Genomic DNA, 15,227 nt, shown 5'->3' with positions numbered 1-15,227 from the left:
AGTAAGCAATGGTTCCTTACACGTGACACCTAAAGCACAAGCAATGAAAGAAAAAAAGATAAATTGTACTTTATCAACATTTAAAATTTTAGTGCTTCTTTTCTTCCCCCTTAAAAAAACTGGTAAATTAGAGGCTTTCAGCATGCCTCAGCCATTTGGAAATAGCAAGATAATGCATAAAGATGGACTCTGTGAGCTTTAATTCAAGAAGGAAAATGAGAATCCACCAGAATTGTGAAGGACACTCTAGATTCCGGGAAGAAGAATGCAAGCAAATGGCACCCATCATGGATGGAATCTGGATGACAAAAGTGAGTGAATTCCCAGTACATGAGAAAGGCAGAGAACCTCCCTCTGTGACTCATCTTTCCACTGGGGATCTGAGCAACCCAAGCCCGGAGAGAACACTTTGTTTGTCTCAAGCTCTGGAGCTAACTTGAGGAGTGGCTTGGAGGCACTGAGAGGAAAAGATACAGGGAAAAGTTGCAGACATTTTTGCAGACCCAGAACCAAGAGCAGCACACCATTTTTAATCCAGGCACATAGAAAGTCAGCCATTCTTTGGTGACCCAGCAGCATGGCCATGCAGGCATTTTAGTCTCAGGCTAGAGATTAGAGTGCCTGCTCTGGAGTGGGATAAGGGCCTCCACAGTCAGAACAGTGGAAAGTGCCTCAGTAGTAGGCACTGGAATTGTGCTCTCCCCTGATGCAGGCCTGTGGTGGGAGGAAAGCTGCTACTGCTGCAGTTTCTCTTGATGATGATACTTGCAGCCAGGACCAGCTTGACAACCTGGAACTGGTCTCATGTATCATTGCGGGGTGCCCCAGTATGCTCCCCTGAGATCACAGTGTAGCAGGACCCTCTCTGCTCCATGCCTAGGCAGATTTCCAGGTATTTAGAGCACCTGCTTGCCTGGACGAGTGGCCTGAGCCACTCCAATCTTCATGAACATAGGCTGTGGTGCAGTGGGGCCCTCTCTGCTCCACACCCAGGCAGATCGTTTAGGGGTTTAGGCCACCTCCCCTCCTCATGCAGAGAATGTGGGGCCCAGGAGGACTCTCAACTCTATACCTAGGCACACCTCTGAGTGCTTGGTGGCCACTTACTGGATTCTCCCTGAGTGCTAGTCCTTGTGTCTGCTGTCAGGGGACCTAATAGGTAGGCCTACCTGGCTCAGGCCTCCCTATTTTTCCCCCAACACTCCCAGGGCTGAGCAAGAACTTCAAACCACTGTGCACTCCATCAGCCCATTGCCTGAGGCAACAAAGAGCTTCTCCCAGTAAATAAAAGATCAAATATATACCCAGCTGCATTAGTCACAGCTGGCACTCACCCATAAGAACCATCTACTGGCTTGTAGGCCAAAATGCACAGCCCAATATAAAGCCTGCCAACAGAGGTGCATAGAGCTAGAGAAGCAAAGCCAAAATACTCTACTTAGAAATCTCTGTAGTTACACTCCCTAGGGAGGAAGAGAAAGTGAAAGAAGAAAAAGACAATAATATTAGAGAGAGAGGAAGGAAAAGGAAAAAACTCTACCCACATAAAAATAATTACAAAAATTTGAAGTGCCAACATCTCCAAATGAGAAGAAACTAGAATTCTGGCACCGTGAAAAATCTGAATGTAGTGACACCACCAAAGGGTCACACTAGCTCTCCAGCAATAGTTCCTAACCAAAAGGGAAACTAAGAAATGACAGATAAAGAATTCAAAACATGGACTGCAAGGAAGCTTAATGAGTTCCAAGATGAGGTTGAAAATCAACACAAAGAAACTTCTAAATCAATCCAGGAAATGAAAGAGGAGATAGATATCTTAAAAAGAAATCAACCAGAGCTACTGGAATTGAAAAACTCACTTAAGGAATTTCAAAATACAATTGAAAGCTTTATTAATGAACTGGACCGAGCAGAAGAAAGAATTTCAGAGCTTGAAATTCTTCTAATTCTAATTGCATATTTCTTGAAGACTTTTGCTCATTTTCTAAATTCTAAATTTGCTTAACTGGGTTAGTTTTCAGCATTCTTAAAGAAAAGAAATTTCAACCAAGAATTTTATATCCTGCCAAACTAAGCTTTATAAGCAAAGGAAAAATAAAATATTTTCCAGACAAGCATGCACTAAGGAAATCTGTTACCACTAGACCAACCTTACAGAAAGATCCTTAAGGGAGTTCTAACCATGGAAATGAAAGAAGGATACCTGCTATCAAAAAACACAGTGAAGTACATAGCCCACAGACCCTATAAAGCAACCACATAATATAAACTACAAAGTAACCACTTAACAACTTGATGATAGGATCAAAACCTTGCATATCAATATTAACCTTGAATGTAGATGCTCTGAACTCCCCCACTTAAAAGGCACAGAGTGGCAAGTTGAATTTAGAAAACAAGATCCATCTCTCTGCTGTACTGAGGAGATTCATTTCACATGTAAAGACACACATAGGCTCAAAGTAAAGGGTTGGAGAAAGATTTGTCACACAAATGAAAAACCAAAAAGATCAGGGGTTTCTATTCTTACATCAGATAAAACAGACTGCAAACCAACAACAGTAAAAAAAAGACTAAGAAGGGCATTACATAATGATAAAGGGTTTAATTTAATGAATAAATTAATTCATTTAATTACTAAATGTATATGCACCCAACATTGGGGCACCCAGATTCATAAAACAAGTACTTGTGGATCTATGAAAAGACTTAGAGAGTCACATAATAATAGTGGTAGGCATCAACACCCCACTGACAGTGTTAGATCATTGAGGCAGAAAACTAACAAATAAAATCTGGACTTAAATTTGACACTCAACCAATTGCACCTGATAGACACCTATAGAATATTCCACCCACCAACCACAGAATATACATTCTTCGTATCTGCACATGGAACATACTCCGAGATTGACCACATGCTTGGCCATAAAGCAAATCTCAATAAATTCAAAAAAAATTAAAATTATACCAACCTTATTCTCAGACCACAGTGGAATAAAAATAGAAGTCAACAGCAAGAAGATCTCTTCAAGACCACAAAATTACATGGAAATTAAACAACTTGTTGCTGAATGTCTTTTGGGTAAACAACAAAATTAAGGCAGAAATGAAAACATTCTTTGCAATAAATGAAAACAAAGACACAACATACCAAAATCTCTGGTATGTGGCAAAAGTAGTGTTAAGTGGAAAGTTTATAGTGCTAAACACCTACCTTAAAAGAGAAAGATCCAAAATTAACAATCTAACATCACACTTAGAGGTACTAGAAAAATAAGGACAAACTAATCCCAAAGCTAGCAGAGAAAAAGAAATATCTAAAATCAGAGCAGGACTGAATGAAATTGAGACCTCTAGGCCCATACAAGTAATCAACAAAACCAAAAGTTGATTCTTTGAAAGGATAAACAACATTAATAGATTGTTAGCTAGAATAATAAAAAACAAAAAGAGAAGACTCAAATAAGCACACTCAGAAATGACAAAGGTGACATTACAATCAATCTCACAGAAATACAAAAGATCCTCAGAGACTATTATGAACACCTCTAAGCATACTAAAATATCTAGAGGAAATGGATACATTCCTGGCAAAACACAGTCTCCCAAGATTGAATCAGGTAGAAGTCAAAATACCCGAACAGACCAATATCGAGTTCTGAAATTGAATCTGTAATGGAAAAAACCCAAAAAACCTACCAAGTAGAAAGAACCCCAGGCTAGACGGATTTATAGCTGAATTCTACCAGACACACAAAGAAGACCTGTTACCAATGCTGAAACTATTCCAAAATATCCAGTATAAGGACTCTTTTTCTAATTCTTTCTATGAAGCCAGGATCACCCTGATACCAAAAACTGACAAAGAAAAAAAAAAAAAAAAGAATACAATGAAAAAAGGAAAAACTATAGATCAATATCTTCAATGAATATGGATGCAAAAATCTTTAGGAAAATCCTCAACCAAACTCATCAGCACATCAAAAAGTTAATTCACCCTGCTTAAGTAGGCTTCATTCCTGGGATGCAAGGTTGGTTCAACATATGCAAATCAATAAATGCGGTTAACCACATAAACAGAATTAAAAACAAAAAACATATCATCATCTTAATAGATGTGGGAAAAGCTTTTGATATAATCCAACATACCTTCACAATAAAAACACTCAACAAACTAGGCATTGAAGGAAAATACCTCAAAATAATAAGAGCCATTTATGATAAACCCACAGCCAGAATCATACTGATAGGCAAATGAAAGCATATTTGGAAACTGGAAGAAGAAAGGAAGCCCATTCTCACCACTCCTATTCAACATAGTACTGTAGGTCCTAGCCAGAGCAATTAAGCAGATGTATTAGTCCGTTCTCACATTGCTGTAAAGAAATACCTGAGACTGGGTAATACATAAAGAACAGAGGTTTAATTGGCTCATGGTTCCACAGGCTGTATGGGAAGCATGGTATCATCTGCTTCTGGGGAGGCCTCAGAGAGCTTCTACTCAGAGCAGAAGGCAAAATGGGAGCAAGTATCTTACATGGCAGGAGCAGGACCGAGAGAGAGATGGTAGACACTTTTAAACAACCAGATCTTGTGAGAACTCTATCAAAAGAACAGCACCAAAGTGATAGTGCTAAACCATTCATGAAGGATCCACCCCCATGAACAAATCCCCTGCCACCAAGTCCCACCTCCAACATTGAGGATTACAACTGCACATGAGATTTGGTGGGGACACAGATCCAAACCAAATCAGCAGGAGAAAGAAATAGGCAGGGCATGGTGACTCACGCATGTAATCTCAGGGTTTTGGGAGGCCAAGGTGGGCAGATCACCTGAGGTCAGGAGTTCGAGACCAGCCTGACCAACATGGCAAAACCCCACTCTACTAAAAATTAGCCAGGTGTGGTGGCATATGCCTGTAGTTACAGCTACTTGGGAGGCTGAGGCAGGAGAACCACCTGAACCCCAGAGGCAAAGGTTGTAATGAGCCGAGATTGTGCCACTGCACTCCAGCCTGGGCAACAGAGCAATGCTTTGTCTCTAAATAAATAAATAAATAAATGGTATTCAAATAGGAAAAGAAGAAGTCAAACTATCTCGCTTCACTGACGATATGATTCCACAATTAGAAAGCCCTAAATCTCCACCAAAAGGCTCCTGGAACTGATAAATGACTTCAGTAAAGTTCCAGGATACAAAATTAATGTATAAAAATGAGTAACTTTTCTATACACCAATAATGCTCATGCTGAGAGCCAAATCAATGATAAAATCCCACTTACAGTAGCCACGAAAAGCAATAAAATACTTAGGATTACATCTAATAAGGGAAGTGAATGATCTCTACAAGGAGAACTACAAAACACTATGGAAAGAAATCATAGATGACACAAACAGAAAAACATTCTATGCTCATGGATTAGAAGACTCAATATGGTTAAAATGACCATACTACCCAAAGCAATCTACAGATTCAGTGCTATTCTTGTAAACTACTAACATCATTTTTCACAAGACTATTAATAGAAAAAAACTATTCTAAAATTCATATGGAACCAAAAAGGGCCCAAATAGCCAAAGCACCTAAGCAAAAAGAACAAAGCCAAACGCATGACATTACCTGACTATACTAAAAGGTTATAGTATACTATAGCCTTCAAACTATACTTTAAGGCTACAGTAAACAAAACAGCATGGTACTGGCACAAAAACAGATGCATAGACCAATGGAACAGAATAGAGAACCAGAAATAAAGCTGCACACCTACAGCCATCCGATATTTGATGAAGTCAACAAAAATAAGGATTCCCTAAAAGGTGCTGGGATAATCTGCTAGCCATATGCAAAAGAATGAAACTGGATTCTTACCTTTCACCATACAAAAAATTAACTCAGGATGAATTAGATTTAAATGCAAGACCTCAAAATATAGGAATTCTAGAAGAAAACCCAGGAAACACCTTTCTGGACACTGGCCTTGAGAAAGAATTTATGACTAAGCCCTCAATAGCAATTGTAACAAAAACAAAAATTGATAAGTGAGACCTAATTAAACTAAAGAACTTTTGCACAGCAAAAGAACTATCAATAGAATAAAGAAATAACATACAGAATAGAAGAAAATATTCACATAATGTGCATCTGACAAAGGTCTAATAACCAGAATCTATAAGAAACTTAACCGAAAAAAGCAAACATTTTTAAAATGGGCAAAATATATAAAATAGACACTTTTCAAAAGAAGATATACAAATGGCCAACAAACATATGGAAAAATGTTTAACATTACTAATCATCAAAAAAAATGCAAATCAACACTACAATGAGAAACTTACTCAAACCTGTCAGAATGACTATTATTAAAAAATCAAAAACAACAGGTAATGGCAAGGCTACAGAAAAGAGAACGCTTACTCACTGTTGGTGTGAATGTAAATTAGTTCAGCCACTGTGGAAAAAAGTCTGGAGATTTCTCAAAGAACTTCAAATAGAACTAACATTTCACCCAGCAATCCCACTACTGGGTATATACCCAAAGGAAAATAAATCGTTCTACCAAAAAGACACCTGCACTTCTATGTTCATCACAGCACTATTAACAATAGCAAAGACATGGAATCAACCTACATTCCCATCAATGGTGGATTGAATAGAAAAAAAATGTGGTACATATACACCATGGAATATTATGCAGCCACTAAAAAATAATAAAATCATGTCTTTTGCAGCAATATGGATGCAGCTGGAGTCATTATTCTAAGCAAATTAATGCAGGAACAGAAAACCAAATACTGCATGTTCTCATTTATAAGTGGTAACTAAATATTGGATACTCATGCCCTTAAAGATGGCAGCAATAGACACTGGGGACGACTCAGGGAGGTGGGAGGCAAGGGGCAAAGGTTGAAAAACTAACTATTGAGTACTATGCTCAGTACCTGGATGATGGATCAATTGTACCCCCAAACCTCAGCATTACACAATATGCCCAGGTAACAAACCTGCACATGTGCCCCCAAATCTAAAATAAAAGTTGAAATTATTTTTAAAAAGATTAGAAGAAAAACTATGTAAAATTTACAAATAAATAAATAAGTTGGTGCTTCAAATGATAATATCAAGAAAATGAAATTATAATTCACAAAATGGGAGAAAATATTTGCAAATCATATATCTGATAAGTGATTAATATCTAAAATATTTTTTTAAAAACATCACTCAATTTCAAAAATGGGCAAAAGATTTTAGCAGACATTTCTCCAAGGAAGATATGCAAATGACCAATAAGCACATGAAAACATGCTCAACATCATTAGCCATCAAAGACATGCAAATAAAAACCACTATGAGACATTACTTTACACCTATGATGATGGCTAAAAACAATACATACAATTATTATTTGTCAATTAAATTGTTTTAAAAAAGACAACAATAATGAACGTTAACAAGAGTGTGAAGGAATTGGAACCTTCATACGCCACTGATGATATCATAAAATGATGAAGCCACTTTGGAAAACAGTCTGGCAATTTCTGAAAATGTTGAACACAGAGTTACCATATGACCCAGCAATTTTACTGCTAGGAGTATATCTCCAAGAGAAATGAAAACTGGCCAAGTGTGGTGGCTCATGCTTGTACTCCCAGCACTTTGTCAAGGCAAGAGGATCACTTGAGGTCAGGAGTTTGAGACCAGCCTAGGCAACATAGTGAGATCTTGTCTCTACAAAAAAAAAAAAAAAAAAAAAAAAAAAAATTAGCCAAGTGCGGTGGTATACATCTGCAGTCCCAGCTGCTTAGGAGGCTGAGGCAAGAGGATTGTTTGAGCCCAGGTATTAGAGGCTTCAGTGAGCTATGATCACACTACTGTTCTCCAACCTGGGCAATAGAGTGAGACCCCATGTCTAACAAAAAAAGAGAGTGAGAAATGAAAACATATTCACGGAAACATTTGCACATAAATTTTTATAGCAGCATTATTCATAATAGCCAAAGCTTGGAAACTACTCAGATGTCTTTCAAATGATGAATGGACAAATAAAATGTAGTATATCCGGCCGTATAATGGACTATATTTCAGCGATAAAAAGGATTGAAGTACTGACATATGCTACAACATGAATGAACCTTGAAAATTTTATGCTAAGTGAAAGAAGCCAGTCACAAAAGACCTAATAATGAATGATTCTATTTACATGAAATGCCCAGAATAGGCAAATTTGTAGAAACAGAAAGTTTAGCAGTTGCCTAGGGCTGAGAGGGCCTGGTGGGTGGAAATGAAGAGTGGCGGATAATGAATGTAGGGTTTCTATACTATTTGGGTTGATTTTTAAAAGTTCCAAAATTGATTGTGGTGATGGTTGCACAACTCTGTGAATATACTAAAAGTCATTGAGTTTTAGACTTTAAATAAATGAATTATATAATGGTGAATTAAATCTCAATAAAGTTGCTACAAAAAAAGAATGTTCTGGAAGTAGATAGTAGATAATGAGTGTAACTAATGGCATTAGATTATATACTCAAAATGATTAAAATAGAAAATGTTTTGTTATATATATTTTACCACAGTAAAAAATAATTTTAAAGAATGTTTATAACAGCAGGGTTAAAAATAACCAAACACTGGAAACAACACAAATGTCCATCAATGATGTGCAATGAAAGTGACCAAATTCCTACTACCTGTATCAACATGGTTGAATCTCACAACAATAATGTGAAAAAAGAGAAGTCTAACAAAAAGAACAATAATACATTTACATATGGTTCAAAAACAGGCAGAACTATCAGTGGTATTAAAAATTAGAGTCATGGTTGCCTTGAAGGAGTAAGGCAGCACCTGGGAGGGGACACCTGGGTCCTAGTGATATTTACCTTCTTACCCAAGGGATGATTACACAGGCACGCTTAGTGAGTGAAAATCTATCAGACTATGCATGTACGATTTGTATAATTTCCAGATTTGTTTTCAAAATTTATTTTTCATAAGTCTTAAAAAATCAAAGTCCCCCAAGTAATTTTAATGCATAGCCAGGTTCAAAACATTACCTTCTTTACTGTGTCACCAGTACCTTCTCAAGGACCCAGTAGAAGACAACTCCAATTCCAAAATTATTATTTTCTTTTCACTCTCTCATACACAGCAATTCATTGTCTCCCTCTCTGCTCAGGAAAAGCTTCATTTTTTATAGCCAAACACACCCATTAATGTGTGTCTTTAAAAAAATGACTGTGTTTGTGGGGGCTGGGGAGGGACGGAGTCTGGCTCTGTTACCCAGGCTGGAGTGCCATGGCGTAATCTCAGCTCACTGCAGTCTCCTCCTCCTGGGCTTAAGCGATCCTCCCACCTCAGCCTCCTGAGTATCTGGCACTACAAGCACACGCCACCACGTCCGGCTAATTTTTGCAATTTTTGTAGAGACAAGGTTTCACCATTTTGCCCAAGCTGGTCTCGAACTCCTGAGCTAAAGTAATCGGCTCACTTCAGCCTCCCAAAGTGCAGGGATTACAGGCATGAGACACTGCACCTAGCCAATTTTTCCCCCTTAGTGAATTTCTGTCACCATACTAGGCTAACAACCTCAAACTGCAGCAATATCTTCTTTCCTCCCATTATGTATATAAAGTTCTCAGCACAACATTTAGTGCATAATAAACACCCAAAAACTAAAGAAAGAAGATCTGAGGTCAGGAACCTGGAAAATTAAGACTAAAAATCTGGAGCTGAAAGTAGCTGATCAAACTTAAGAACTGAAGGAACCAAGCTGTAGAGAGGGAGGGGGAAGTGGTGAAGTTTAGCAAGCAGTATTGCCAGCGTCTGGCCTGCCCAGAAATCCACACAAAAGTGAAAAATGACCCTTTGTGTTTCACTTCCTGTGCAGATGGTGGGGGAAGTGGGGAGAAGTCCCAAGAACTGTGCGACACTGCAGCTATTGCTTGAAACTGCCAAAATTTGGAAAGGCACATTCTATTTGCATTACTTTGCATGCAAAGTGTGTATGAGCAGCAAAGCTCCATTTCTCTTTACTGCCCAGCTCCTCCTGTTTTCAGGCTTGATTGGCTAAATTTTGAAAAAGACTCCAGCAGAGACTGCTGGTATGCACCAGTATCTGTGTTCTCCTCTTCCACCTTGGACACATACCTAAATTATACTTCCCAGCCTTCTCTGCATTTAAGTGAGGACTTATGACTGGGTTCTGGACAATGGAATTTACACAGAAGGGATGTAGACCACTAACAGGCCTAACCCATGAAATCTCCCCAATGTGATACTTGCTCTTTCCCCATCTGCATGGAGAAGATCCCTCTGACCCAGAGCAGGGGGAAGTCTTAGTATGAAATAGCCTGAATGAAGGTCCCTTGCCCCACCTATCCCTATGCAAGAAATAAACTTATTCCTTGAAGTTAAAGCTTGGGCTATTTGTTGCCATCGTTAGCCTCTTCTGACTAATTCAGAGACTGTGGTTATCTCTGTGTCATTCTGATGTCTGTCTTTCTCCCTGATTTCTTAGTACCATGTCTCCTCACACAGCTATCTGGTAGCCCCAAGTCTCCCATATCTAAACGAGCCTGACTTTTGGAAGAACCCCAGAATCTCTGCTTACTTCCTTTTTCCTTCTATCCCATTTTAGTAACTAATCAAGCATAAAACCAGAGCAGTAAGGTGAGATGAGAACAGAGGTGCATTCCGGAAGTGTTGATTAGGCTTCCTGAACTAGAAATTGTACTCATGGGAATTTATCCTGAGGAGATTAATCAACAGAAACAAAAAGATGCTCATCAAAGTATTAAGCACACTAACAAAATAATTAGAACTTGCCTAAATATTCAGCTGTGGGCCAAAAGATTAGTAAATTATGATCAATTCACTCACCTAAATATTATGAAGTAATTAAATATGACAATTACAAAGCCTACAAGATGGAAAAATTTATTAACGTATTGTTAAGTGTAAAAAGCCAGAATATAAAAATGTGTTTTCACAACAGTAAACAATATGTAAAATGATGCATGCAGCCTAGCCCTGCTAAGGTAAATTTATTCAGAGAGGCACCCAAATGGTCAGACCAGCAGCCACTCACAAGCACCTGGGCATCTCAGTTTTCAGGGACAGTTCACTGTGGATTGGTTTATAATTATTCTGGGAATTGCATCTACATTGCAGACAATTTCATTCCAAAGAAGAGCCTGGGCCAGCAAGGAGAACTCTGTGGAGTAGTAGCTGTCTGATTCTCTGTCCCAGGAGAAACAATGAAAGACACCTTGGCACACTCCCACTAATCGGAGGTGGGGAAACACTAAGTCACTTCCCCACCTCAGGCACAGCTGGAACCCCATCATACTTGGATTGCCTGGGTCTTTACCTCCTAGGTCATGTGGTCGACTGGAAATGGTACTGCTCTGCCTCACTTGAAAATGACCAGGCCTCTCCTACATCAAAAGTCTAGTTGCTTGGGAGGCTGAGGTGGGAGGATGGTTTGAGCCCAGGAGGTTAAGGCTGTAGTAAGCTGTGATTGCCCCATCCTGACTGTGAGAGAGAGACCCTATCTCTAAAGGACAAACAATTAAACAAACAAAAGCCAAAAAATGTCTAGTAGCTGAGCCATGTCCTCAGGACACACCTAGGACAAGGAATAAAGGAATCAGTGCGGTTTGCAATGGAGACAGCTCCTCCTGGCTACCTTGGGGTGAGATTCATATTCTAATCGGTGCAAATCTAGAATTAAGTTCTATGCCTGATGAGGGTTGCACAAAAGACCAGAACAAGTGAAATATTTACCCCTGTAGCATCCAGGGTCAGTGGAACATCTTTGCAAGGAATGTAAAAGGTAAGAAGGGTTTGGAGTTTCAGGTATGACAGGAAGAAAGATGAAGCCTGGGGCAAGAATGCAGGGGAGAGGGGTAAGAGCAGAGACAGAACAAATCTGAGGAGCAGGAGGAAAGCAATGAGCACTGCAAGAATGGGAGGGAGCAGGGGGTGCTTTTAGAAGAGGTGAGTTATGCAGCACAGGGCCAGGCCTGTGGGTGCAGGTGCTTGCTGCTTCAGCCTTTTCCCCCACCCAGATCTGAAGGCTCCATGCTCTGTCCTGCTTCCCCACCATTTTCTCTGTCCAAGTGCCTTCTGCCTGCTGATTGCCTTTATCATTTTAGACTTAGCTCAGCTGATACCAGCTCTGTGAAGTGTTTCCCAATATTCCTCTCTCCTCCTACTTCCCTCTCTCCCTGAGTTAAGGACTTCCTGCTCTAGTGTCCCCGCAATGCCATCGCAGACCTCACCACAGCAGCTATCTCATTGCTGTAGTTATTTCAAATACCTCTTCCCCTACTAAGCTGTGAGCGCTCTGGGCAGGGGCCATGTTCTATTCATCTTTTCACCTCTTGCATTGGGGCCTGACATATAGGAGTGTTCAAAAAGTCAAGTGAATGAATTAAAAAGAAAAAAAAAAAGAAAAAAAAACATTTCCTTGGATTCAGCTGAAAAGGCAATTGCAGTAATTTGAATTGTGCAATTTCCATTGTGTCGCCTTTGAAAAACAGTTTCACTTTTCCTCCTACTACCGATGACTCATTCCTGGGGCAGATAACACACATTTCTGAGGTGCAGAACTTCACTACATCAAATCTTTTGAAAATCTGTTTTTGAGTGTTCTTGTCTAAAGAGAAAAACATGATGAGCTTTCGTAATCCCTCAACTCAGCATTGAGTGATGGAATACTAAAGATGTTTTGGAAACCCTTTGATTACTGCAAAGCATACAAAGAAGAACGGGTGGGTGAATGGTAAAAATAAAACGCTAGCATTGGCTACATGCACTGATCGCTTAACAAACGGTAGTTAATGTCAGGCATTTGGCTAAGTGATTAGCCCCATTTTCTCACTCAATGCACAGAACACCTTATGAGGTCGCCCTGATTGTCTCCACTCAGACAGGGAAATTGAGAATCAGAAAATATTGGTAAATTGCTGTAAGTGGCAAACCCAGCATTTGAACCCAGGCCTGTCTGATTCCAGAATGGTGCTTTTAACAATGAGGCCCTGATTTCTTCTAGACTGAGAAGGCACACACTGAAGTTGGATGCTAATTTTTGACAAGCCATTGTGTAGGTGGGGACCCCACACAGCACCCCCATTCTGGCATTTCTGGGCAAACATGGTTTCAAATGGGCAAAGTGAAGATGAACATCTGCCCTCACACGAAACCCACATGATAATCAGCTGGCTTCTTCCAACTGCCCCTCTCTGCACCACAAGTGCAGCCCTGGTGGCCTTATCTCCTGTCCACCCACACATAAGGGCAAAACAAAACCTTTTCTGCTAGGAGCAAAGATTCTAGCTCACTGCTTAATTACAACTTATTGCTCCTTGTCCCAGCAGTACCATGGCAACAAGTAGCATTGGCACAAGAATCGAAAGGGAGAAGTGTTGCCTAGCAACATAGTAGAAAGAGCTTTAGGATTCTGAAGGCCCGAGTTCTAGTTCTGGTTCTGACTCCTTGGGGCAATGTGGATAAGACCCAACTCCTCTAAGCCTCCGTTTTTTGTCATCTGTAAAATGGGGGCAACTCATTCCATACATGTAGGATTGCTGTCAGGATCATTATTTTAGGGAAGAGGAAAATTATGCACATGGATTAAGGCAGAAAGGTGAAAATGTGAAAGACTTACTAGCTCATGACATGCTTTAGCCACTCCATGAAGAGTATACATTGGTAAAAGCCTTTTTGGAGGTTGTTAAGTAATAGCAGTCAATATTTAAATGTAGGCACCGTTTAACTCAGCAACTTCCTCTCTAGATATTGGTTCATGAAGATACACATAGGAGGTGAAAAACCACCCAAATGGTCTATTAAAGAGGGGCTATAATAGCCCAATACAATAGAACACTGTGCAGAAGTTTTAAAAACTGAAGGAGCTTTTCTTTACTGACACAGAGAGATTTCTAACACAGTGTTTAGTGAAATGAAGGCAAGTCACACACACACACACACACACACACACGCACACACACACACACATCCATTCACAAATATACACAGGAAAAATGCATGTCAGAAAGCCTGGAAGGACCTATGAGAAAATGTTAACATTGGTTACCAAGTTACTTCTCACTACTCCCTGAATAGGCTGTTTTCCCCCTACTTTTGCCTAAAACGCCAGTCTTCCTTTCCACCTTGTGAACCCCGGCCCAGCCCTTAGAGCATAGGTAAGCAGCATCTCCTCTCTGAAGCCCTCCTGGTTCCCATCAGTGGACTTTACATCTCCCTCCATGTCTGTATTTTCTCTATCATAACATTGAATTTTAATTATTTCTTTATGTATCTAACACTCCCCCTTCCCGGTAGTCTATGAACTGCTTGGGGAGCAGAATCACATCTCATTCATCTTTGTTCCAGCAGGGCCTACCTAGGGCCATTAGTGCATTGAAAGGAAACAAGAGGTTAAAACATGGTCGGAAATGAGAACAGCATGTGGAAGCTGTGAGCCCCAGTTTTTCCAAAGCACCCTCCCAGACCATGCTTTCATGTGTATTCATAGCTCAGAAGGTGTGCTCCAAGGACAAGAGGAGGAGAAAGTCAGTTTACCTTGATTATCTCTGTAAAGAACGACAACAAAAAAAAGAAAACAAGAAAGTCAGAAAGTCATGGATAAGGAGTGAGCAGGGTAGAAATTGCTTGAAGCAAACAAACAAACAAAAATCCCAAGAGGTATGTATGGATGTCAGCAAGTCATCCACAATCTGGGCAGCAGGTGGCACAAGTAACCTAGATTTCTTAGGCCATTGCAGAAGGAAGCTGCAGAGGTAAGGATTTGGAGAAACGGAAGCTCGCGGGAGCATCATCCCAAGCCACTCGTTTGCCTGCCTGATTGCAATACAAGACATAAAGGCAGTCCTGTGAGGATTTCAAGTCCTAGACATCTGCCTTTCCAACCACCATCCTTCAACCTCTTAGTCCATCCTCCACCCTCTTCAATCCATCCTTACTATTGCCAATTTTGTTATTTGCAAACCTGCCTTCCTTTTTGAGGAAAATGAGCATTTCCATTCATACCAGTGGCAGTGAATATTCGTGAGACCTCTTCAAAGGGAAATGTAGCAATGCTGATCGAAAGAACACTTACCCTGGAGGAAACAGATTATAATTCCTTAACAGAGCTAACTGCAATCATGGATTAGATGTTCATCATTATTTGATTTTCCTCTTCTGGGGCAAT

This window comes from Macaca nemestrina, chromosome 12 (genome assembly GCF_043159975.1).
Source record: "Macaca nemestrina isolate mMacNem1 chromosome 12, mMacNem.hap1, whole genome shotgun sequence".
NCBI classification, from domain to species: Eukaryota; Metazoa; Chordata; class Mammalia; order Primates; family Cercopithecidae; genus Macaca; species Macaca nemestrina.
The sequence above is the reverse complement of the archived record's forward strand: the minus strand, read 5'-3'. Positions refer to the sequence as shown.